The sequence below is a fragment of the Triturus cristatus genome, chromosome 5_1 (genome assembly GCF_964204655.1).
Source record: "Triturus cristatus chromosome 5_1, aTriCri1.1, whole genome shotgun sequence".
Taxonomy (NCBI): Eukaryota; Metazoa; Chordata; class Amphibia; order Caudata; family Salamandridae; genus Triturus; species Triturus cristatus.
In genome coordinates, this window is record NC_140587.1 from 950,486,671 (window position 1) to 950,512,853 (window position 26,183).

Consider the following 26,183-nt stretch of genomic DNA (forward strand, 5'->3'; position numbering starts at 1 on the left):
GAAAAGGCCAGAGAAATTAACTGTGTCCAAGTTTCAAGACTGACGATTATATCTAAATTTAAATCCAATATCACACATTCTCCCTTTTTCTATCGCCTGCTAATTCTCGCTGAGCAGGTGAAATTAATCAAAAGAGCAAGACACCTAAAAATACACGGGAAGTCTAGCATGCAAGACCTGACGGCTGCTGAAACCAACTTCAATCAAATGACATACAAAAGACGTGTTTTCATGCGGCCCAAGTGCCGCCTGCCAATTTATTTCGTAGCGTGAAAGAAAGTCATTCTATTCCTCAAGTTCTCCTGACTGACTCAGTGATAAGGGTTCTTGTCGATCTCGGGGAGTGTCCCCATAGTTTTGCTCCCCGCAGGCAGTCAGAAATGTGTGAACATGAGGAGAACAACTCGGGCCCGATTAGGGTTCTTCCTAAATCTAGGGATTTAGGGGCATATCAACAAGGGCTTTATCTCTGCTTTTTTGGCTTTAAAAGACAAAAAAGCAGAGATAAAACTAGCGCCCTATCATCAACAGGGTGCTAATACGCAAATTCGCATGTTAGCACCCTTTTACTCTACGCTTCCCCTTGCATCTCTAATGAGATGCAAAGGGGGCGATCCAGAGTAAAATAATAGGAGAAATGTCGGTAAGCGACATTTCTCCTATTATCAAGGATATCGCTAACCCTGATAGCGATAAAAAAGCAGCGCTAACCGCGGTTAACGCTGCTTTTTTACATCTGGTATTTTTTTGACTTAGCCATGATATCCTATGTAAGGGGGATATCCTGGCTAAGTATGTCTATCCCTATCAGCAAGCTATCGCCAAACCTTGTGGGATTATCGCTGTATTTCCAGCGATAATCTCACAATTGGCAGCTTGCACTCTGAATTTTATCGCTTTGGAGATAAGCGTTGCTGATAGCACGCTATCTCCGCGATAAAATTCAGATTTGGCCAGCGATAATTATCCTCACGCTAAGAGCGCTGAGCGATAATTATCGCCGGCCCTTGCTGATATCCTCCTAAGTGTTCCTTCGGTCTGTCATTTGTTACAGAAATGTTTTGGGAATATGCGGTACTGGCACAGATGTACGTGCCTGAGATTGGGGCGAGGAGTTGGCCTAACGGCTAGGGCGGTCGACCTCGAATCTGGGAAACTTAGTTCGAGCCTGAACATCCTGTGATTCTCGGCAAATCACGTAATTTCCCTGTGCCTATCAAAACAAGCATTTGCAATGCAAAAGGTCTCGCCTTTGAGACATTATAAGGATTTAGCAATGCAGCACATCATGCGGCTCGGAGCTTTCAGTGTGCTGATTCGCTGAGGAGCAAGATTCACACCAGTCAGAGCATGGTGAGGCAGAGGGCACTGTTAAACTAAGAGCATTGTCCACAACCCCTCCAGATGGCAGCATTATATGCCTTATGTGCCTGGAGATAATACATTCAAAAAGTGATTGCCCAAGAGCACACAGGTAGGCCCAATTGGAGGAGTGGTTTGAAAAACATGTTTTCTGGTTCCACAGTTTTCACTTCTGGGTTGGTTGGCAATGATTCCGATAGCAAGGCAAAAGACTTCCCAGGGAAATGTCACTCTGTTTTAGGTCCCGTCCAGCTTTAGAATAAAGTGTTTACGTTCAGCATATTTAGGTGGCAAGTATTTTTAATTCCATAGCTAAAATGTACCTCTTGGTCACATTTATTTGTTTTGTCTGCCCGCCCCAGTGACTTGCCCACCTTGTTAGGGGTTTTTGTACTTTATTTATTTATAGTACTCACTGCCTTTTTTTTGCAGTTGCATATAGTGCGGACTCGACGGTATTGGAGCGCCTTACGTGAGCGCCAGTTACATTACACATTTCTTTGGGTCCTTAGAATCTAGTAAATTACTAGGCACTATGTGTGGTGTCTACTGATATTTTAATGTGCTTGAAATTAGATTGCATTTATTTTGTCTGCCCGCCCCAGTGACTTGCCCACCTTGTTAGGGGGTTTTGTACTTTATTTATTTATAGTACTCACTGCCTTTTTTTTGCAGTTGCATATAGTGCGGACTCGACGGTATTGGAGCGCCTTACGTGAGCGCCAGTTACATTACACATTTCTTTGGGTCCTTAGAATCTAGTAAATTACTAGGCACTATGTGTGGTGTCTACTGATATTTGAATGTGCTTGAAATTAGATTGCATTTAATTAAATTTACTTCAGGGCGATTGGCGTCAATACGCCTGGTTTTGCAGCAGAGACGGAGAGTGGGGGGGTGGAAGTGGGAAAGAGTGGGTCTCATCATACAAATTAATAGAAAGAGTCCACATCTAAGAATAGAAACCCAGGTGTTTCGACTTGGTTTTTAATAAACTAGTCTGAGCAAGCTGTGCATAGTTAGTAGACCGAGCCCTCTTTTTAAAAAATGTATGCCATAGGCAGTAACCAAACTTGCTTATCAATAGACATGTGCAAATGGCCACGCGCTACCGTTTCTTCAAACTAGGATTAAGGTTCAGTGCTCACATTAATTTTTATTTTAAAGCAGGTACCTAGCAATGAAGGAATCTATGATGTCATCTGCAAATACGTTAAAAAACCGCCGTCATTACTGTATTAAAAAGCCAATGACATGGAAAAGGGGTTGAGGCTTGTCAACCAAAGTGCTGCAAAAAAAGATCTGCTGCTAAACATCGGCGTGCATGGTGGCCAATGGTGACAATCGTTCTGTAGGGGGAGCTGTCAAACTTAAAGTGCTTGTGCTCCATTAAAAAAAGCTGCCGATAAACGTACAAAGGAATGTGTGTGCGATTGGCGCAAGGAGATACCATGCTTTGGGTAAGAGGTTGGCGCAAGGAGATGCCATGCTTTGGGTAAGGTGGGAGGGCGGGCAGGCGCGTTCACGGCACATTAGGAGAGCGTGTTTGTACCACTCACAGACATTCAGCTGCCCCGGCAATTAACACAGCCTTTCGTTGAGCGCTGTTCATTTCTGTGGCTGCACTTGGATACAAAGGCCATTTCTTACTGCCCTCAGACAATATACCTTTATATTAAACTGAAAAGCAAACCCGGTTCGGAGCAATACTTCAGAAATCCAGCTGACAGAAATGTGCCTCTTGTGCAAGCACCTTTCACAACGCGCTGCTTCTAGCAAGAATGTAACCACTTTGCACAATATACCTAAATGTACTGAGTATGGGGGAGGAGATGGGGGTTTTGTACCCAAAGGCAACCGTCGTTCAGTAGGTCTCAAAGAAAATATACAAAAAGTGTGAGGTTACAGTCTAAAGTGTCTCGCTGTAAGAGCGTACATTTCAACACCGGGAGTAGAGTGTGTAGACACGATAGTGCTGTAGCACCCACTCCCACTTCACTGCACGCCTGGGTTGACTGACAGAACCTATGAAAACTAGACACGACAAAAACTAATTTTGAAAAAAACAGCAAGCCTAACTTCCTCACATGTGTTGAGTGAAGGGAACCAAGAGCGTCTTGATTCGAATGAGAAAGAGCTGCTGTCAAAATACACCCGAAGTCCCACTCTTGCTTGGACATTTAAAGGCGCAGGGTGCTTTTTTTTGTTGCACATGTTCAATGCGAACCTTTTGAATTGTGTTTCAACAAAGCTATGGGTCGGTGAGCAAGGGAGTTCCATTATTGGGAAGGCCGCTGCCTACTTGCCACCGGAGAAGCATTGCGACAGGCTCCTGCTGGCCTCCAGTCAGGCAGAGCTGTCAGGGCAGCCTGGTTGTTAGCGTGCCCCGGGGTGCTCCTGACAGCCACAGCAAACTCAACCCATCTGCATTTAACGCTAAGGCCAATTAGCAAGAACTCACTGATGTCGGATACAAGAAATTCTTAAGCTGGATAAAACAAGCGCGGTCGCGAAAGAGGACCGCGTTGGAGCATGGGGATCTCTTATCTTTATGGGGCCATGTGTTTAAACCCATGGCCCCATAAAGATAAGAAAGTGCTCCACGACAGCCGTGAAGCAGGCCACCGAGTCTGATCGCAAGCCAAAGGGCGGCAACCAAAAACCCTACTTTCCAATGGCAGGCAGCCGTTTAACATAAACGGTGACACCAGCCAATGGAAATGAGGGGCGAGGCTTAAAGCCCTCTTCTGAATATCCTCTCCTACAAAATCTCTCGTGGAGGTGGAGCAGGGCTCTGCCCTGCAACGCACGCGAGACCTAAAAAATGAATGTGTCCTCATGTAATGCAACTGGTGGTATGTAAAGCGCTCTGATACCCGATTTGGGTCAAGTTCACGCTATATAAAACTCTGCAAAATAAAATAAAAATGATCGGGACATATTGCTGTTTGGGATGTTATTGATCAATGCTTCTGCGAGTTTTAATTTCAAAATTAAAAAAAGAACGCACTGAGCTCGACTAAAGTAAAAGATGTAGAAGCACAAGTAGGGAAGTCTGCTTCAAAGTACTTTTCCATTTCTTCAGTTTATATGACATTCCTTGCAGTATGGCTGAAAAGGTGCACGAGGTGCAGATTTCCAGGTGCATTTCTAGAAATGTCATGTGACATCTCTCTCACATCAACGCACCAGTGAAATCTAAGTAGTGTAACGTAGGGAAATGGAGCCCGCTGTAGAAATGCACATTTTTATGATTGGTGTCAGCCAAGACTATTTGGGGCTGTCTGACAGCTCTCTTCATCCTTTGGTCTGTTGTTGTTTCATTCACATTTTCCTTGCTCCCAAACCTAGCTGGTGGCAGTGAGTCAGCCATCTTCAGCCAAAGGCTGCCCCACTCCAGTCTGTCCCATTCTAATCCAAACAATTTACCCCACTCCAACCCAAAACAATCTGCCCCACTTTACTTAGCTCCACTCCAAATCAAAACAACGTGCCCCCCTCCTATCAGACCCACTCCCATCCAAAGCTATCTGCTTCTCTCCAATCTACCCCGCTCCAATCCAGATCAATCTGCCCCACTCCAATCCGCCCCACACCAGCCCACCCCACTCAAATCCACCTGACCTCACCCTAATCCAATCCAATCCGCACACCCAATCCACCCCAATCCACTTTACCACACCGCAATCGAGTCCACCTCCATCCAATTCACTGCAAACCAATCCAATTCAATTCACCGACTCCCATTCACCCCACTCCATTCTACCTCAATCCATTCTACCCACTTTGGTGCAGTCCAATCCACTGCACCCCACTCTAATCCAATCCATCCAGACCACCACACTCATACCACTCTCCCACTCCAATCCAGTACACCTCACACCACTCCAGTCCAATCCAACTCAACCCAATTCAATCTGCCCCAATTCAATCTACCCCACTCCACCCACTCCAGTCTACCCAACTCCCGTCCACCCCACTTCAATCTAATCCACCCCATTTCCGTCCACCGCACTCAATCCAATCCATCCAGTCCACCAAACTCAAACCATCCCAACCCACTCCAATCCAGTCCAATCCACAACACCCCATCTCACTCCTTTAGACTCCACTCTATCTCACTCTAGTCCACCTCACCCCATTCCAATCCACCCCACCCCAATCCACCTTATTCTATCCAACCCAGTCCACCCCATTTCAGTACATCCGACTCAATCCAATCCATCCAGCCCACCACACTCAATCCATCCACCCCCTGCAGTCAAATCAAATCCAATACAACCCTCCACACCACCTTACTATAATCCAATCCAACCCACCCCACCCAATCCAATCTACGCCATCCAATCCAATTCAGTCTAATCCAATCTAATCCACCCCAACCCACCCCACTCCAGTCCAATCCAATCCACCCCAACGCCACTAACTCTGTATTCCATGTTGCCACTGCTCCTCCATCTTCATGGCACTGCTTTTTCCCTTTGCTTCACGTGCTACTGCTCCCTTTTTTCATCGCATCACACTTCCCCAACTCCAATCTACCCAACTCCACCCCACTGCAATTTACCCCACCCATTCTGACTCATCCAGTCTACCACAATTTGCCCAAATTTGCCTCAGTCTACCCACCCCAATCTACCACACTCCAATCTACCCCACCCCAAACTACCCCAATCTAACCCAACCTATTCCACCCCAATCTACCTTTCTGCAATCTACTCTAATCTAAGTCACCCCAATCTACACCATCCCAATCTACCACACTCATCCTAGCTCAATCTACCACACTCCAGTCTACCCTATCCATCACATTCGAATCTACCCCACTCCAATGTACCACAATGTACCCCACTCCAATGTACCACAATGTACCCCACTCCAATATACCCCAATCGAATCTACCCACTCCAATCTACTCCACTCCAGTGTACCCTCTCCAATCTACCTCACATTACTGTACCCCACTCCAATTTAGTCCAAACTACCCTACTCCAATCCACCCAACCTACCCCACTCTACCCCAATCCAGTATACTCCACCCAACCCACTCCAATCGGCCACAATATGTCCCACTCCAGTTTACCACAACCTACCCCACTCCAAACCACCACACTCCAATGCAATCTATCCCAATCTACCCCACCCCAGTCTATTCTATGGAACTGTTCCCCACTCCAATTTACCCCAACCTACCCTCTCCAATCTACTCATATCTACCCCATTCTACCCCACTCCAACTACTCCATTCTACCTCACTACAATCTACCTCAACCTAACCCACTCCAATGTACCCCACTCCAATCTACTCCATTGTACCCTATTTCAATCTACCTCACCCAACCTGTCCGTCTTCCCCTCTCCAATGTACCCACCCCAATGTACCCCATCCTGCCCCAATTTAACCCACTCTACTGTACCCCACTCAAATTTAGCCCAAACTACCCCACCCAACCTACCCCACTACAATTTACCACATTCTATTACACTCCAGTATACCCCATGCTACCCCATTCCAATGTACCACATTTTATTCCACTCCAGAATACCAAAACCTACCCCACTCTAACCCACCACACTCCAATCTATCCCAATCTACCACATTCTACCCCACTCCAAACTACTTTCTGGCAATCTACCCCACTCCAGTCTATCCCACTTCAATTTACCCAATCTACCCCACTCCAATCTACTCCTATCTACCCCAATCTACCCCACTCCCAACTACTCCAATCTACCTCACTTTAATCTACCTCAACATAAACCTGCTCCAATGTACCCCCTTCATACTACCCCATCCAACCTACCCCAACCTTCCCCACTCCAATCTACCCAGCCCAAGGTACCCCAACATGCCCCAGTCTACCCCACACCAATCTTCCTTATACCAATCTACCCCATCCCAAACAAACCCTCCACAATCTGCCGAAGTCTACCCACACCAATGTACCTCAATCTGTCCACCCCAATCTACCACACTCCAATCTGTCACACCCCAATCTCCCCCACCTCACTCTCCCCCACCTCACTCTACTCACTTTCAGCCATGCTGAACAGGAGACATACTGGTATACAACATGGATAAACAAATAACCATTGCCAATAGCTCTCGCACAGGGGAGACCTATTGGCTTTTCCAGTATTTGCTTTATATATTGGCTAGTGCTCAGCAGCTCCCCCAAAAATCAAGTTTTACAAAACCCTTGACAAAACTAAACAAGCATTAATAAAGCTAGACATAAGTGAATGGGCAGTGGCTTAAGAGAGCTGCATGTGTAAATGCCACAGGGATAACAAACGAGCTGACTTACAGGCCTGGAACGCCATGCTTGCGGACCTACTTGAGCCTCCTGACGCTAGGCCTTCTTAGGTAAGTTGGCCGGTGTCACTGATATGAACATTGCTTCTATTAGAGGGTAGGAACAGACAAAGGGTCTTTTATCTGGACACTATTGTGCAGATGCCTCAGGTGTGTGCGCGACTGTGATGCCTGAGTTGAATTGGGCACCCTTGTGGAGTGTCTCATGCTACTTCTACTTTCACACATTTCTGTTCCATAAATGATCATAAGCAAGAAGCAAGGGGGGTGCTGAGGTTTGGGGTGTTATGGATATGTAACTGTTTGCTTGTATCATTCTGTATTGTATACCAATATGCCAATAAAAATTATACCCCCAAAAAAGTATTGACAAAGCTAAAAGGCTGACAGTCAACTCTAGGGCTATTGGCTTTGCCAATACTTGTTTAAAAAAAATATTTTTCCCATGGAGAATGCGCTTTGCGCACACCTCACAAAATTGGGGTATAGCAATTTCCCTTCCATCTTGGAAAGGGAATTATTTCAGCTACTGAAAGGGGTATATTTCCAAACATTTCCATGGTGGCACAGGGTTGAATCAAAGTTTGTGAATGCCAACAAATATGCATGTTTGTGACATTCACAAACTGACAAGGCAAATCACAACTTGTAAGTGCCACTCCCCACCCCTTGATTGGCATTTACTACAGCACTTCTCCGCAGACATGGTGAAGAAATCCACAGTAACAAACCCATTAACGCCTGTCAAACATGTTTTTCTGTATACTTGGCAGAAATAAATTGACGGAATTTTCGGATGTTAATGTATGTTTATGGCAAAAAATACCTTTGTAAATGATTGTCCTGGGTGCTTGGTAATGTCTGGCCAACCAGTGATTTCCAAATAGTTCATCATGGTGAAATATGTATTTTTATACACCTGCATTTTGTGTGATAAAAGTACCCAAATATACAATAAACCATTGCAAGAATCAGATGACCATAGTGAATGATTTACATTATTTACCTGGAATGTTGGAGGATGTGGCTCTGCATCAAAGTGTCATACGATTCATGAATACATGAAACGATGAACAGCACAAGTGATTTTCCTACAGGAAAGACATCTGACCAGCTTGGAAGCGACTCAACTATAGCATAGGTGGAGAGGGTAAATATGTGCCACAATCTAGGATATGCCAGAGGGCCTTTTATTTGGGTTCATTATGTGATACCCTTTATGGTAGTACAAGCTGAAATAGACATATGGTTGCTATGTGATGGTGCACAGGAATCTTTTTGCCCTTGAAGTGACACTAGAAAGTCTTATGCTCCTACCAGTGGTCAATTTCAATATTTGGACAGGGTCTGTGCCATATCAGACAATTGGGCTGAGACTCCCAGAGTGACCGGAGGAGATACCTATTATGTACTAAAGGTAGACTTAGACAGATAATTTTTTCCTTAATTGATTTCCTGTCCCCTGGGAGTGGCTAGAGGCTGTTCGAAATGGTTATCAGACTGGGAAATGGTGCACTTATGGCGACAATTCAACCCACAAGCTAGTTAATATTCCTTCTATCCCCCAGTGCCTGCTGTGAGCACATTGTGGGTTCTCTGAATATCTCTCCATAAAGCTTTAGCTGCACACCATGCGGAGTACCAGGGGAGAGCACTGTCAGACCATAACCCTTTGATCCTTAAAGTCAAATGGAGGAGGCAGGACCCACCGATCCCCACTTGGCGCCTGTAGGGAAGTGCTTTGGAGGACCCCGGGTTTACAAAATCCCTCCGCAAGGCAATCATTATTTACCTTATTGAAAATGAGGGAACAGCTGTGACTTCTCTTTCTTTTTTTTTTTTTTCACGTTCAAAATATTTTATTACGTTTTTTGGTTAACAGATAGACAATACAAAAAATATAACAATAAAATACCCTATAAGAAGATATGACAATTTTCAACAACAATAAAGTTATAACAGGTACATTGTAATCTAATATATTATTACAAAAAATTAAAAAGGGAAGGGCAAGAAACAATTATACTATTACTATTAATAATCGTAGGAAAGAACTACTAATAATAGAAACTATGCAAATATCGATGAAAAATGTAACATGTAGAAAATAAATTTTAAGAAGATAAATAGTTATCAATAGGTTTCCAGAATAAATTAAAAGAATTACAATTATGAATAACACCATTCAAGGATAAATGAGCTCCTCTTCTAGTAAAAATGACCCATGACCACCTAACATGAACAGATAATAATGAGATATCTTTCCAACATGAGGTAATGGATTTTAAAGCTGCTGATAATAAGAAATTAAAAAGCTTACCTTCTAAGTCAATCAGTTTATGAGAAAGAACGACAGATTTACAAATGAGCAAGTTAAATGATAAATTATCATGAATATTTAATATTTTTTTATAACATCCCAAACTTCAGTCCAAAATTTACAAATCAAAGGACATTCAAAAAGCATATACTTTAACGAACCAGTGTGTGAATTACAATGCCAACAATTGGAAGTCGGGAGGAGTTTGGCATTAAACAATTTCAATGGGGACCATAAACAATTATATAAAATATATGAGTTTGTCTGATAAAGCGAAACAGGTAACCATCCTGAAATACTATTAAGTCAAATAGTTTTCCAAGTTTCGTAAGATAAAGATAAAGAAAGTTCATTATTCCAAAATGTTACAAGCGCGTTAATATTGTCACCTTTAAATGTAATCATTTTTTTATATAGAATTGAAACAACATGAGGCTGAGTAGAAAGAGTTTGAATATAAATATTGATAAATCAGATTTAGCACTAGAAGGTATAAAAATAGGGAATGAGTCTAAAATCGAATTGCATAAAAGTTCATATTTAAGTAAATCAGAGGAAGGTAAATTACATTTTTCCTTTAGAACATCAAAAGAGATAAAAGCATTATTATAATAAATATCTTTGAGATAAAAGATACCAGCTTTAATCCATGAGTGCCAGTATTTAACATTTTTAGTAAGTTTTATATTTGAGTTATACCATAACGACATATCTTCAGTAATGGACATAGGTGATTGAAAAATTAAATCAAAATCATGTAATATTAACTTAGTGGATTTCAAAATAACAGATTTATGAAAAAATATGGATTTATTGGACATGGTTAACAAAGAAGGTAGAGGAAACGAATCTATTAAACACTTTTCCATTGAAAGCCATGTAGGAAGATTAATCAAATTAGAATGATTAAACCAAAGAGAACTTTGCTTTAATATAAAAGCTTTGTGATGATAAAAAAAATCTGATACTCCAAAACCTCCATTACATTTAGGTAATTTGTATTCTTTATAACTAATCCGAGGTGTTTTATTGCTCCAAAGAAATTTAGAAAGAAGCTGATCTATATCTTTATAAAACTTCATAGGAAATTGGGTAGGAATCATGTTAAGGGAGTAAAACATTTTTGGTGCTATAGCCATTTTTATGGATTCCATTCTCCCGCACCACGAAAGATGAAGTGGAGACCATTCAGATATTTTATCCTTAATATAATTTAAAATAGACTCACAATTTAATGAAATTGTAGTTTTCAAAGAAGATGAAAACAAAATGCCTAGGTATTTAAGTTTTCCTCTTTGCCAAATTATATCTTTCATGGGTAACATATCTGGGTTACAGTGAATATTTATAGGAATTCAGTTTTACTAGTATTTAACTTATACCCAGAAAGTATGGAATGAGAAGAAATAATCACAAATAAAGGAGGAAGTGAGGAAATAGTTAAAAGCACATCATCTGCATATGCTAACGTTTTAACAGTAACCTCCTTAATTTTAATACCATAAATATCATTACATTTCCTAATTGAAACAAGCAAAGGTTCAATTACAAGAAGAAATAGGAGGGGGAGAGTGGGCAACCCTGTCTGGTACCTCTGAAAAGAGAAAACTGGTTAGAAATTTGGCCATTAATAAATAAATTAGCTGTAGGGGTAGAATAAAGAGCAGATATCATATGAATAAATATATCACCAAAATTAAATGCAAATAAAGTACGAAATATAAACTGCCAATGAACTTTCTCAATAACTTTTTCAGCATCTAAAGCTAACACCCCTGCTAAGGCAAATTGGACCCTTGTTCTATAACATGCAATAACGTTCTTGTATTATTAGCAGAATATCTATTTTTCATAAACCCAGATTGGTCTGGATAAATGATAGAATCTAAAACAGAAGTTAAACTAGTTGCAAGTATTTTGGCATAGAGCTTACATTCTTGATTTAATAGGAAATAGGACGGTAGTTTGAAACAAGTGTAGGGCCTTTATTAGGTTTAGGTAACACAACTGTTAATGCTTCAGTAAAAGAACCTGAAGTAGTCCCTGTGGAGCAAAAAAAAGGTAAATAATTTAACTAAATGAGGAATAAGTTGAATTTGAAATTCCTTATAAAATTCTTCTGGAATGCCATCTGGTCCTGGAGAATTTGTTTGTTTAAGAGACTTAATAGCTAATCGAATTTCATCTGTAGTAATGGGCAGATCCAATTTATCTTTAGTTAAAGGGGAACTATTGTGGGTAAGCCGCATGTAGATAAAAAAGAATCAATTAAAGAAGAATCATCAAAATAAGGTTGGTTATACAAAGTAGTATAATAATTTAGAAATTCATTAATAATATTTTGTGATATGGCAATTTTCTTATTGGGACCATGAATCGAATTTATTTGGGATTTATCTTTTTTAATACTTAGGTAATTAGCTAAAAGCTGTCCAGATCTGTTAGCAATAAAACTAAATTTGGCTTTAGATTTGGAGAGTTGAATACCAGCTCTTCTACTAAGAATTGAATTAAATATCTAAGTTTTTGTAATTTCAACCTATACTGAGGGTCATCAGAAGTAATAAACAGCCTTTCAAATTTTGAAATTTGTTTTTCCAATTCTTTAATTCTTACAATAAAAGTTTTATTTTCATGTGCCATGAGAAAAATGGAAGCACCTCTAATAGAAGCTTTAAAAGCATCCCATCTATTTACCGGGGATGTACAACCTTCTGGGTTAAGATGAAAGTAATCCTGAATAGTATCTAAAATTTTCAATTTATTTTGTTCATTAAGAACAATATCCGTATTTATTCTCCATCTGGATTGTGATTTGAAATTTAAATTAAATTGCAAAACAAAAGAAATTAAAGATGATCCGATATGTCAATATTACCAATGGTAGAAGTAATTGCAGAATGAATAAATTGTCTAGAAATTAGTAAATAATAAAGTCTCGAATGTGAATTATGTGGATTAGAAAAAGGTAAACATTTTTTCCGTAGGAAAATGTAATCGCCAAATATCAATTCATTTTGTAGTCTTAAGGAAAGCTTTAAAAGTAAAAAAAGCTTTGGGAGGACGGAATTTAGTGAGAGACATTCTATCCAATAAAGGATCAGAAATACGGTTAAAGTCTCCACCAACTATAAGAGGAACATTACCTAACTTGAGTACTTCAGTATTTAAATTAGACCAACACAAAGGATTATCACCAGTTGGACCATAAACATTAATTAAAACATAACAGAATCATAAAGTTTAATTTTAACTATGACATATCTACCTTCTGAATCAGGTGATTTACTTAAAATTTGACAATGAAGTCTTTTAGCAAACAGAATAGCAACATCATTTTTATACCTTTAGCAGGAGAAGAAACAATAGTATCAACCCACTTTTTTCATATAATCTAATATTTTATCTTCAATATGTGTTTCCTGAATAAAACAAATATCAGCTTTACAACTTCCTAAATAATCCAAAATCTTAGTACATTTTATCGGATGCCTTAAAACCTTAACATTTAAAGAGGTTATTTTAACATTATGAACGTTAGCCATAATAAAATAGAGAGAAGAAAGAGAGATTTAAGAAGAGGAGAAAAAGATTAAGAAAATTATAGAGTATAGTAGTTCTAGAACAACGTGTGAGGAAAAGATGGGAAAAGAAAAAAGACAAACAAACATAAAAACGACAACCACAAAGAGACATTAATAACAAATATGAAACGCACACGCGCTTAACAAGCATGACCAATCCGTTGGAGCCCATCGTGAAAAGAATTGCAAAATTAGTCAGAAATACAAGTTAGAATACTATTCGAGTAGCAGAGTCATGCGTATTCATAGAATGCTTTGAATGCTGTTCCAGGAACCATTTTAAATCTTCCGGACATTAGAAGGACTTAGAAAAGTTATCTTTCCAGATTTGCATCGTTGAAAGATCAAATAAACCATACTTGAAACCAAGACTTCTCAGTTGAGGACGCATGTCAGTGAATTCTTTGCGAATCTTAACAGTCTCTATGGCAAATTCTTGATGAATAACATTTTTATTGCCATTAACCATTAAGGATGGAATTTCTCTTTGTCCAGACTTGGGAACTGTGCTACTGACTGGGGGGCCTTTGATCTATCGGAGGGGATGGGGGGGGACGGGTTGAGACTGATGTCATGGAACGTCAATGGGTTGGGGGACCGTATCAAACGGGGTGTAGTACTACAGTATTTACGTCGTCTGACTCCTGATGTGGTGTTTCTCCAGGAGACGCATCTGGTTGGTAATGTTTGTCATGCAATGAACAGGGGGGGATACCGCCTCGTGGCCCATTCTGGTTTTACAACTGGTTCTAGGGGGGTGGGCATTCTCCTGCGATCCTCACTTCTGTTGGATATCACTAGGGTAGTCTCGGATGACAGAGGGCGCTATGTGTGTCTGACTGGGAGGTGGGAGGGGCAGCCCCTTTCCCTGGTCTCAGTTTACGTCCCCCCGGGCCTCCAGAACTCCACCTTCACGGACCTGGGTCGAATGCTGCTTGAACTTCCGGATAGTCTTTTGCTTATGGGCGGGGACTTTAATTCGGTGGTTTCGGGTGACCTGGATCGTCACCCACCCAGGGCCCTCCCCGCTGCCCAGGCATGGCTTGGTGGACTGTTGGAGACCTTCGGCCTGGTAGATAGTTGGAGATTAATGCATCCGACCCAATGTCAGTACACCTTTCACTCTGGGGCACATGGGAGTCTTTCTAGGTTAGACTATTTCCTTATGCCCGCGGCGCAGACTGGTCGGATTCGAGAGGTTAGGCACCTGGCACGGGGTATCTCCGACCATTCCCCGCTGTGGCTGCTCTTTGACACTGAGTCGCGGTCTGCAGGGCGGATCGCTCCCATTAACCCGTGGTACCTGCGAGACCCTACGACTCGCGACAGCCTGGTCAAGGCTATGGACCAATACTTCCTTGAAAACGAGGGGTCGGTGTCGTCCGCAAGGTCCCTGTGGGAAGCCTTTAAAACCGTAATCCGCGGACACGCCCTCTCCCAGATAGTGGTGGCTAAGAAGCTCAAGAGTGAGGCAGTGGTGAAGCTGGAGACTGACATCTCGGGGCTGGAGTCGGCCTTGGAGACTGGTGTCACTCCGGACGGGCTACATGCCCTCAGCCTGAAACAGTTTGAGTACAGGTCTCTTGTCACTGACGCGGCCAAAACGATGTATAGGGAGCAGCAGGGTCGACTGTATGATGCCGGGGACAAGGCGGGAAAGTTGATTGCGTGGCTGGATAAGAAGGAGAGAGTTAATCGTGTGGTCCCGGAGCTGCGTGTCTCGGATGGAGTGTGTGTGACTGAGCCTGGTGAGATTGTGGAATGTTTCGCTGACCACCTCCAGACCGTGTACTCCCCGGTGACTGATAGGGATGAAGAAGACTCTCGCCTTCTGCTTAGGGATATTGCTTTGCCTTGCCTGTCCGTCGACGACCGTGAGCAGCTGGACGCTCCCTTGTCTGTAGATGAAATAGCAACTGCGATTCGGTCCCTTCGTTCGGGCAAGGCGATGGGTCCCAACGGTCTGCCTATTGAATTATATAAGTTGCGCCCGGATAAACTCGCGCCCTTCCTCCGTCGTATGTTTCAAGAGTCCCTTGAGGCAGGTTCTCTTCCTGACGACCAGCGTCTGGCTACGATAGTCGTGATCCCCAAGGACGGTAAGCCACGAGACCGCTGTGCCTCATACAGGCCTATTTCACTGCTAAACGCAGAGCCTAAAATCCTGGCTAAAGTCCTTGCCAATCGTTTGTTGAGCGTCATCTGCGATCTGATTCATCCTGATCAATGCGGCTTCATCCCTCATCGTAACACCGCTCTTAACTTGCGGCGTCTTCACGGCGCCCTCGCCAGGGCGGAGTACCTCTCCGAACCAGCCGTGCTGGTTTCTTTAGACGCCACGATGGCCTTTGACACCATCGAGTGGCCATTCCTTTGGGCTGTCTTGACCAAATTCGGCTTTGGGGAAGGATTTCTTGGCTGGGTGAAGCTTCTTTACACGGGACCCATGGCTCAGGTGGTGGTTAATGGGCGGGTCTCTCAGCCCTTCGCTCTCGGTAGGGGTACGAGGCAGGGGTGCCCGTTGTCTCCTCTGCTCTTTGCTCTTGCCCTGGAGCCGCTCGCTGCTTGGCTCCGCTGGGAGCCCTCGATCAGAGGGATCCGGTGGGCCCCGGGCTTCGAGGATCGGGTCTCGTTGTATGCGGACGATATTCTCCTGTATCTCACCTCGCCGCGGCGGTCGCTTAATGTTCTCTTTGATGTTCTGACTTCCTTTGGGAGAAATTCGGGTCTAACGATCAACTGGTCTAAATCCTGTGTCTATCCTATCTCCGGTGACCCTCCTCTCTTGCCGCCGCGGCTCCCGATCCAATTATCTCTGTCCGGCTTCAAATACCTGGGGATATACGTCTCGTTGGACCCGGTGGCTCGCTATGAGCAGAATCTCCTGCTTCCACTTCGGCGTTTGAGGGAGGACACGGCTCGGTGGTGTAAGCTGCCCTTGTCCCCGCTGGGCCGGGCAGCACTGTTTAAAATGCTGTCCCTTCCCAGATTCCTCTATGCACTTCAGAACTCCTTCGATGTCATTCCTGTGTCCTACTTTCGGGAGGTGGAGAGCCTGCAGAGGAGACTGGTGTGGGACGGACGGGCGCGTATCGCACTGGCGAAGCTTACTCTTCCCTGGTACGACGGGGGCATCGCGCTTCCCGACATTCGCAGGTATTATTGGGCCTCACAGCTATCGGCCATTAACCATGCCACGTATGCGCCTGGCTTGAATCCGGCGTATGGGATGGATAAATTCCTGCTTCCCGGCGGAAACTATAACAGGGCACTTTACTCCAGATCGGCTGGACGGACCCTTACGGGCCCTACTAAGATTGCGGTGCGGACCTGGAAGGCGGCCAATGTAGCCATGGGCTGGAGCGAGCGATTAACGTGTGCTACTCCTCTGTTCGCCTCCGACCGACTGGGAAGCCTCTGGACAACGAAGGGGTTTGACCGTTGGGACACGATCGGTATTAGTAGAGTGGGAGACTTATGGATTAAGGGCGCGGTTAAAACATTCGCGGCGCTCCAGAGCGAATACGAACTTACGGGAACGGAGTTCTTTCGCTACGCCCAGGTTCGGCATGCCCTGCTCTCGGTATTTGGGGCGGGGACCAAGATCCCGGCTTCTTCGCCTCTCGAGGACCGCATACTCGATGGTCATGTCCCCGACAGTACTATCTCTTTAATTTATAAAAAACTTATCAATAATCGGGTGGACCTCTTGGTGCGCCTTCGGGAGGCGTGGACAGGGGATGGGGTGGAACTGGACGACGAGGACTGGCAGTCCGCACTGTCGTCCCCCAAGGAAGTGGCCATTCCAGCCCGTCTCCGCCTGGTCCAGCTAAAGATTCTCCACCGGGTGTATGTGACGGGTCCCCGTTTGGTCTCGATGGGATTTTCTGAAGACGGGCTCTGTAAGCGGGGATGTGGGCTCAGTGCCACCTTTCTCCATATCCTTTGGGAGTGCCGCGAGGTGGCGGAATATTGGCGCCGGGTACATGTGGTCATGGGCCGGGTCACCGGGGTGGCGCTTCTGCCGGAGGTGCGTCGCTGTGTCCTGAATGTGTGGGAGCCCAATGATTATAACGCGGCTCAGACTCGGTGGGCGGCCCTGGGGAACATGATTGCCAAGAGAGATATAGCGCAGCTTTGGGGTTCCCAGCGGCCTCCCACCGTGTCTGTATGGAAGGAGAACATGGACTGGTGCATGTTCAGGGAGAAGACTGTGTATGTGCCTCGTGGTAAACCGGGGGCATGGGGTAGGATCTGGGGGCACTGGAACGCGTATCGTGGGGGTATCTGTACTCCCCCCCTAGCGGACACCGATATTGCTTTGTCCCCCTGACCCTTGATGGTTCCTTGCGATTTTTGGAACAACCGAATATAGACGTTCCTCTCCCGTGACCCCCCCCCGACCTATCAGTACTCCTTCCTCTTGATAGCTACTTGAAGGTCTGAAGTAGAGTCCCCCGGAGGTAGCCTGACCCACACTTTTTGCCCTTATGCCTCGCCTTTTGTTTTTATTTGTTATTTATGTTAATCTTAGGTATCCTGCTTCCCTAGGACTATCCGGAGCCACGTACGGGGCTGGGCCCCGGGAGCCGACTATTGCCTCAACACCTGTATAATCCTTTCTGAATCTAGCGGCCGGCCCTGGTGGTTGTAGGCCCATGCTTGTAATTGATTTATTGTTCAATAAAATTTTATTAAAAAAAACAAAAAAAAAAAAAAAAAGGATGGAATTTCTCGTGCCGCTTTCCTTATCAAAACCAAATGATGGTGACGTAGAACCTTAAAAATCATTTGTCGTGGCTTAGTATGATGAGGATTGCGATGGGATGGAATCCTATGCGCTTTATCTATTTCAAATTTCTCTGGAAATTTAATATTTAAAAGACCAGGAACAAATTCTCCAGATATAGTCTGCAGTTAGAGCCTTCAACATACTCTGGTAAATTAAAAATACATAGATTGTATTGCCTGTTGCGATTTTCCATATCCAGCAAATGAGCAGACATAGGAGAAATTTGTGCCACTAGTGGTGTAAAGGCATCAATTTTAGCTTTGTTATCCTGTATTTTAATGAAATTATCAGAAACTTTCCTTGACATACTAGCCATATCTTTACGTAGGTTTTTAATTTCTGACGCAATAGTATCAGTGTTGGCACATAACGCATGAAGTTCGTCAAGAATTAATGTCGAAGAAGGCTCACTAGATTCCACCACTTTAGATTTGACAGGAGGAGACATCTGCTGTTTCCTTTTATAATTGTGATTTTGCGCATTTTTATTCTCCATTTTCGTATTATAAAAAACGAGGGAGTAAATAAATGCAAAGCACAAGGAGAAAAAATAAATGCAGAAAAATGCAGCAAAGAAAAAACTGGTGCAGCAGCTAAAACAAACTGTGGGTGCGGTTAGGCCAAAGCCAGGCCTTTTCCTGAATGCTTGCTCCGCCCCCCTGACAGGAAATCTGGGCAGTACCTTATGGAGAGCTCTAAGTTGATTCAGGAGGAAGAAAAACACTGCTTTCGATGTCCTCAGCGCCGGAACAAATCACCACAGCAGCAGGTAAGGCTTCCCAGGGCTACTAGCAGAATATTCAGTAAATTTTGATATGAAATTCGCAGTTCGTCGATAAAAAACGGGCCCTTAACACGAAGCTCACAGAACGGCGGCCATCTTGTTTTCGCCCGCTCGCGCAAATCTGTGACTTCTCTTTCTGAGTGTGAAGCTTTTAAAACAGTAATTAGTGGTCATTGCATAGGTAGAGTCGTTTGGCAGCGCCAGTCACTGTCTAGCAACTTGAACAAAATGGGCGAGTCTTTACGAAAATTGAAAAAAGAAGTAGTGGGTATCCCAGGCAAGAAACAAGAGCTCTTAAACCTACAGAGGGATTATACGATGGTGGTTGAGAGGCTGCACGGCCTCGACTATAGAAGGTACTTGGTACGTGTGCACCTGGAGGGCGGGAGATCGGGGCACCTCTTGGCATGGTTATCTAGATCAATTTCTCACTCTTCTGTAATTACCAAAATGTATGATATTTCAGGGCAGATAATCCAAGACCAAATTAGCTTTAACTCGTCCTCAGAGTACTAAAGCGACTTCTATAAAGCTGTTGTGGAGTCCTTAACACCCTAAACAGAAGATTACTTAGGCACATGGATGCTCTTGAGGGTTTTGTGGGAGGCATCTCAATTACTTGGGAATCCTATTACTGAAGGGATGAAGAAATTAGCATGCCCTTGAGATGATAGCTGGAGGGAAGACCCCTTGCAGATACATAGACCTGGCACTGATTCCAGCCACATATTGATGTCCTGGAAGACTAGGACACTCCATCCCATTAATAAATGGTGGTTAGACATTGGGAGATGGGCCAAATCTGAAAGCCGTGCTTGCGCACTGAGGAAAGGATAGGCCTGCAATGGGAAGTACAAGTGGAACATGCTGCTGAATAACCCACCCATCCTGCTTTGCCATTAACATCTATGGCTCTAGCCTACCTGGGACGCCCCTGAAATATTTAGGAATAAAGTTGAGTTTGGTTTGAAGGTAGTTGGTATATTCACTACATCTGTAGTTATTTAAATGCCCATTCTAATTTTTTATTGCTTGGTATTGTTTGCTACAAATTAACAACATGTAACTGGACTGAACTGTATACCTATGCACTAAGACGCAGCTGACATGTGTAACGCAAAATAATATAGTGTTATATTAGAAACTATAAGTCTTTGTACTTGTATGCTAAAAACTATAAACAGAGTTTTTGCAGGCTGGTGTTAAGCAACCCACAATGGATTCGGAAGCAGAGTTTCAGGCCCGTGCTCTGAATATCAAGGTTCCCTCTTGAGGCAGAGATAGCAGAATTACTAAGTTGTTCACGACATAGGCGAGACATAAGTCATTAGGGCATCAAACTGCCGGACATGCCTGTTGCAAGCAGAGGGGACGCTGTAACTAGCCCTCGAAGGAGACAACCTGTCGAGAAGTAATGAGGTAGGAATCCCATACAATGGGGAGGTATAATGTAGAACAGAAGGGAAGTGAGCAAGGGAGAAAACAACAAAGGTGAAGGGTTGGACGAGCGGAGAGCAAACTGTAGCGAAAAGTGAAGAGTCACCAAACCCGCTGTTTTTAGTATAAGGAAATTCTGTTCAGGTGGGGTTGAAATACTTGGTTTGCCAATGTTGACCCAGAAGTGTGCCTGACTGTGTCAGTCTGCTAGTGGCTGAGCTGTGCAACTTAGTCTAGCAAATGTAGTTTTTTGAGTCCGAGTGTGTATTTTCCACTCTGTTGTTCACTGACTCTTCCAAGTTCCCAGTTTCCGGTTTCTAAACATGTGTTGGACCAGACACCTGCACGCTCCTTCTGTGTGGGCCCACATGATACTAAATGAATCGATACAAGGAAGTAACTTAAGGCCTGATATTTAGTTTTTGAGGGGTAGCCGTCCATTCGTCAGGGTGCCGGCCAACATTATTTACTCCATCCTAGCTGGACTCTGTACACTATATTTATGAAACATCAACGGCCCAGTGCTGACGTCTGTGCCTTCAGTGGAACCGCCATCACAGCTGTGGGGGTCATTTTTTCTTTTTTGTGTGTCCAATATTTCCAAGCTTTTAATGGCATTGACCGGCAAAAAACACATCAGAATGTCTGCTGTAGATAGGATGAGCGGTCTGATGTCCTCATTCTGATGGCCCCTTACTCTGTTGGGCCTCTGAAGGAAGCTCTCAGTTGGTGCAAACAGTAGCGGTACAGCAATAGAAAGGATGACTGCCTGACTCTAAATAGGCCCAGCAGGCACCGGATTAATGGACATGATCTTCCACCACAAATGTGATTGAGTACCCTGTCTGCATATCTCTGAATCAGGCACTTATTTCTTTTTCAGTGTGAATCTGTTGAAGAATTTAATGCTGTGCATGGGGTCAGTACTTTGTACTTCACCAATAACAGATAACTTCGAGATGTTGAATCAGTGCCAAATATTCTAGTAAATACTGGGTGCTCACTTTGAGATCTTGTTTTAAGTCCAAGCCAGTCGAAGAAGACTTCATAAATATTTGTATGGAAAGTTTTTTGCAGCTCAGATTATTTCTTGAAATATGGCTTTTCTCAGGAAAATGACAGCGTAAGCTGTCTCCCAGTGGAATGTACTCTAGGCATTCTAATGAACTGAGTGTGTCCTTTGGTAGCATGTCAAACTAAAATTCAATACTTACGTGTGCAGATATCTCGTGCCAGCAGGGTGATGATCTCCACACAGAAAAGATAGGAAATGCAGTAATCTCCAGCCAGAGGTCTGTGAAATCCACTTTGATAAGTGGTACTCCTTTACATACTCCAAAATAGCTTTTGTGAATATGCCTTTTCCAATGACCTGAATGCATTACCAAATCATGTCCACATTTATCCATAACATTTATTCTCAAGTCTATGTCCAGATGCCTCTTAAAGTCTTTGTAGTGGTACTGCCCTTATGTATATTCACTTTTTCCTCAGTTTTGCTTTATCCACAAATACAAATATATTTCACATTTGTTTATTTTATTTATTTTTAAAGTTTTCTATAGCGTGAACAAGACCCAATGTAGAGTATCAGAGCACTTTACAAAGAAAGCAGAGTAAGTATAGAACATTTAGCAAAAAGTAGAGCAGAGAGAGTATCAAAATATTTTTAACAAGGTTCGGCAGGTAGCAGAAACAAAAATTGTTCGGAGCAGTAGGAACAATTTCGAGTACGCGTAAGTCATAGAGGCGAAGGTGTCATTAAGAGGAGTGAAGAAACAAGTTTGAAGTCGTAGACTGGTTCAGTGCCTTGCAATACAGTGAAAAACTGTGTGAAAGTAGGGCCCCATATGGTGAGGCATGTGCGGAATTAAGGGAGGAATTTGCTCATCAGGAATGATTTTGCTTCCCTTTTGAAGAGAGGTGTAGAAGTGATTTTTATGATTCACTGAGATAGCGAGTTCCATATTCTTGGTGCCGCTCCGGAGAATGCTCTGTCAGAAGTTTTTTTCTTGCTGAAACGAGAGGGTTTCAGGAGTAGATTGTCGGAGCTCTAGAGTGTCTGTTTTCTCCAGGTAAAGTAAGTTTTTGGGATAGGTTCTGGGGGGTATTGTGATGTAGAGCTTTATGAGTGATGCAAGCCATCTTTAGGTGGATTCTAGCTTCATAGGATAGCCAGCTGAGCGCCTGGAGATATGTGGTCAAATTTCCTAGATCCTGTTAGGAGTCTTGCTACTGCATTGAGACAGGTTTTTAAAGGGGCTGTTAAGATTTTGGGAAGCCCTGAGAGGGTAGTACATCCATACTCCAACCTCGAGATGACTAAAGCCTGAACTGCAGTTTTGAGGTAAGGGTTCTCGATTAATGGTTTCATTTTTCTGAGGTAGGTGAGGTGAAGGCGGGCATTTTTAGCCATCAGGTTGATGTGTGTTTGCATGTTAAGGTTCTTATCTAGTGTAATTTCAAGCAATTCAGAGCAGTGATCATCTTGGTCCATTCCTTTATCTCCAGAGTTTTTTTTAGGGGTGAGATTAAAAGAAATTCCGTTTTTTGCGAGTTTAGCTTGAGGAAGTTGGTCATTAGCCAGTGGATGGTCTTTTTGAGAGCTTGATTCATCATCTTTATCTCTTCAATTGAAGAGATCTTGATGTAAAGTTGAGTGTCGTCCGCGTACATGTGGTAGGAGATATTCGCCTGCTGTAGTAGTTTGGTTAGTGGTCCGACATATAGGTTGAATAGTGTGGGGGATAGGGTTGAACCTTGTGGTACTCCTAGTAGGTTGGGTGAAGAGGGAGAAAGATTTTTGTTCACCATGAACAATTGCATTCTGTTTTCCAGAAAGGATTTAAACCATTGAAGGACTGTGCCAGATTAACCCATCCTGTTTTCCAGTCTTCTTAGAATTTTGTTGTGATTGACCATGTCGAAGGCTGATAGAGGTCGAGCAGACTAGTAGGCAGGTTTCATTACTGTCAAGAGCGAGGAGGGCATTGTCTACTATATGCAGAATGGCTCTTTTTGTGCTATGGCCGGGTCTGAAACCTGATTGGCAGATTTTCATTAGTTTGAAATCTGTGATTTGTTGGTTCAGTTGTTGCTGAACACATTTTTTCAGGACCTTGGCTAGCACGGAAATGTTGGTTATAGGTCAGAAGTTATTAGGGTCGGAGGTGTTTGCTGTCAGTTTTTTAGGATAGGGGTGACTTGACCAGTTTTTAGGCAATTCGGGATGTGACCGTGCGCTAGCGAGGCATTGATGACTTTGGTCCAGAGAGGGGAGATGATATGGTAGATGTGGGGTAGGCAGTTTGAGGGGACAGGGTCATTGAAGTGGTTGTTGGGTTTGATAGTTGCTAATGTTTTGGTTATGTCACTGAGAACGTAAAGTTTGAAGGTAGACCTGTGAGAATTATTTTTGGGCAAAGGTAGATCAAGTTGTTTAGGATTTTCAGCTTGTGTGTTTTTTGGGGTGGCTGAGTTAATTGCTGCCGTCCTAAGCTCGAGTTGGAGGGAGTTGGTTTTTGCTGTGAAGAATGAGGAAAATTCTTCATTACTAAGCTGTGATTTCAAAGTCAAAAGTGTGGTTTTGGCCAATTTGTTAGATTGATGTTTTAACATTTTAAAGAGTTTCTTCGGTCTATTTTGGCATTGTCTAGTTCTGATCTGAAGAAGTCTTTTTTTGGTTGTAGAATATTTTTGTTATAGGAGTTTCTAGACTTCCTAAGGAGTTTTAGTTGGAGGGGGGAGGGATATTGTCTCCATTTCCGTTCAGTTAATCTTAGTTTACGTTTCTCTTCATTCAGAGCTCCGTTGAACCATAGGTTTGTGTCTTTGGCCGGTATTCTTTTGAGTTTTGGTGGGGCTACTTGGTCGAAGACTTTGGTCATCGTGGAGTTGTAGTGAGCAGTGAGGTCATTGACGTCTAACATGTTGGGAGGAGTGAGAACTTTCTCACAGTGGGAAGCTAGGTTGTTCCAGTTGAGGTTTTTCGTGTCTCTTATCCAGTGTTTAGGCTTGAATTGCTGCGAGTAAGTTTTCCTTCTAGCGGAGGGAATTTGGAAGGTAATAATGTGATGGTCTGACCAGTCACAAGGGATGATCGAGATAGATTCAATATTTTTTTCTTCAGAGATGATCCAGTGAAGTGTAGCACCTTAGGAGTGAGTGGGCTTTGAGATAGCTTGGATCAGGGAATGGTCTGCTAGTAAGATTTTGAGGGCATTGACCTGCTTGTCTAGGGGATTTTCCCCATGGAGATTGAAGTCGCCAAGGAATATGTCAGTGGAACGAGGGGTCGAGTTCGTTGTAATGAGTTCCATAAGTTGGTCTGTGAATAGTACGTTCTTACCTGGGGGAAGGTAGAGTATATGTAGTTTGTGGGAGTGGTTATCTGAGGATTTTACGGAAATCCCTAAGTATTCACTAGAATCAAGGGGCTCGAAGTAAAACTTCGAGATGGTGATGTCGAATCGATGTATGCAGGCGATGCCCCCGCCCTTTTTGTGAGGTCTGTGTAGTCTTATGATGTTGTAATTTGGGGGGACTAGAAGGACTAGGCATGGCGAGGATGATTCAGTGAGCCAAGTTTCCGTGAGTATGGTTATGTCTATTTTCAGGTTTAGGATGAGGTCGGCGATGTCAGAGGCGTGTTTTAGGGCTGACGGAAGTTTAGTAGGAGACCGGAGATCTGATTTGAGGCATTGTCTAAAGAGGGCTCGTGATTTTCGGAGGTAGGGGTTAGTGATTTAAAGTTATTCGGGTTTATCGTCCTGTGATTCGGTTGGGATGTTCTGTTTGGTTTGATAGGGACTGGGAGAACAGAGGATTTTTCCTTATTTGTGATGGGACAAGTAGGAGTTTCGTAGAGAAGTAGTAAAGTTTGAATTTCCAAGTCCGTTAGGTAGTTCGGGAGTTTGCGTGTAAGTAAGTGTCGATTAGTCAGCGGCAGTGGGATAGTGTTTATCACGTTGTTGGGTGCAGCTAGAGAGTTTTGAAGAAGATTGAGTTTAGAGACAGAGTTTTCTGCAAGTTGTAAGATGTTTCTGATTTCTAGGATAATGTTTTGTAGGTTCCGGTAAGTGAGGTTAGTATGGGTTTTGAGTGAGTCTAGTTCAGATTGGTAAGAAGGGGGAGACAGGATCAGCAAGCAGAGAGGGCTGGGGATAGTATTGCTGGGTGGTTCGATGACTGTGATGGCAGTATGGTAGGTTTATTCCCCTGTGTAAGTGACTGTTTTTGCATTTGCCGTTGGCTCGTCACTCTATGCCTTAAATGACTTAAACGTCAGTGTCCTGGGTATTTTCGTAATTCTAATGATCAGGTCTGGTGTACACCAAGAGTATGCTTGTTCCAGAAAATACCTCAACTAAAAATGTATTAAGTGAGTTTGGGGAAAGAGGGGTGTTAAACAAGAAAAATGAAGTATTAAAGTGTATACGTGTGAATGATCATAACATCAGTTCATTATACCTGGCGGTCTGTTATGCTGAGGTAAAAGCTACAAACCAGAGATTTTAGAATTAACAACACGTTTCTCTTGATAATTTTTGATTTCTAACATTCTTCACAACGCAGTAATTGCAAGATGG

At 43.3% G+C, this 26,183-nt stretch overlaps 1 protein-coding gene across 50 annotated transcripts in view; it reads left to right on the forward strand.

The window, feature by feature from the left end:
- The window catches only part of EPB41L3 (erythrocyte membrane protein band 4.1 like 3), a 904,669-nt gene that overhangs the window by 506,749 nt on the left and 371,737 nt on the right, over window positions 1-26,183 (forward strand). The gene's annotated exons all lie outside the window — the stretch shown is intronic.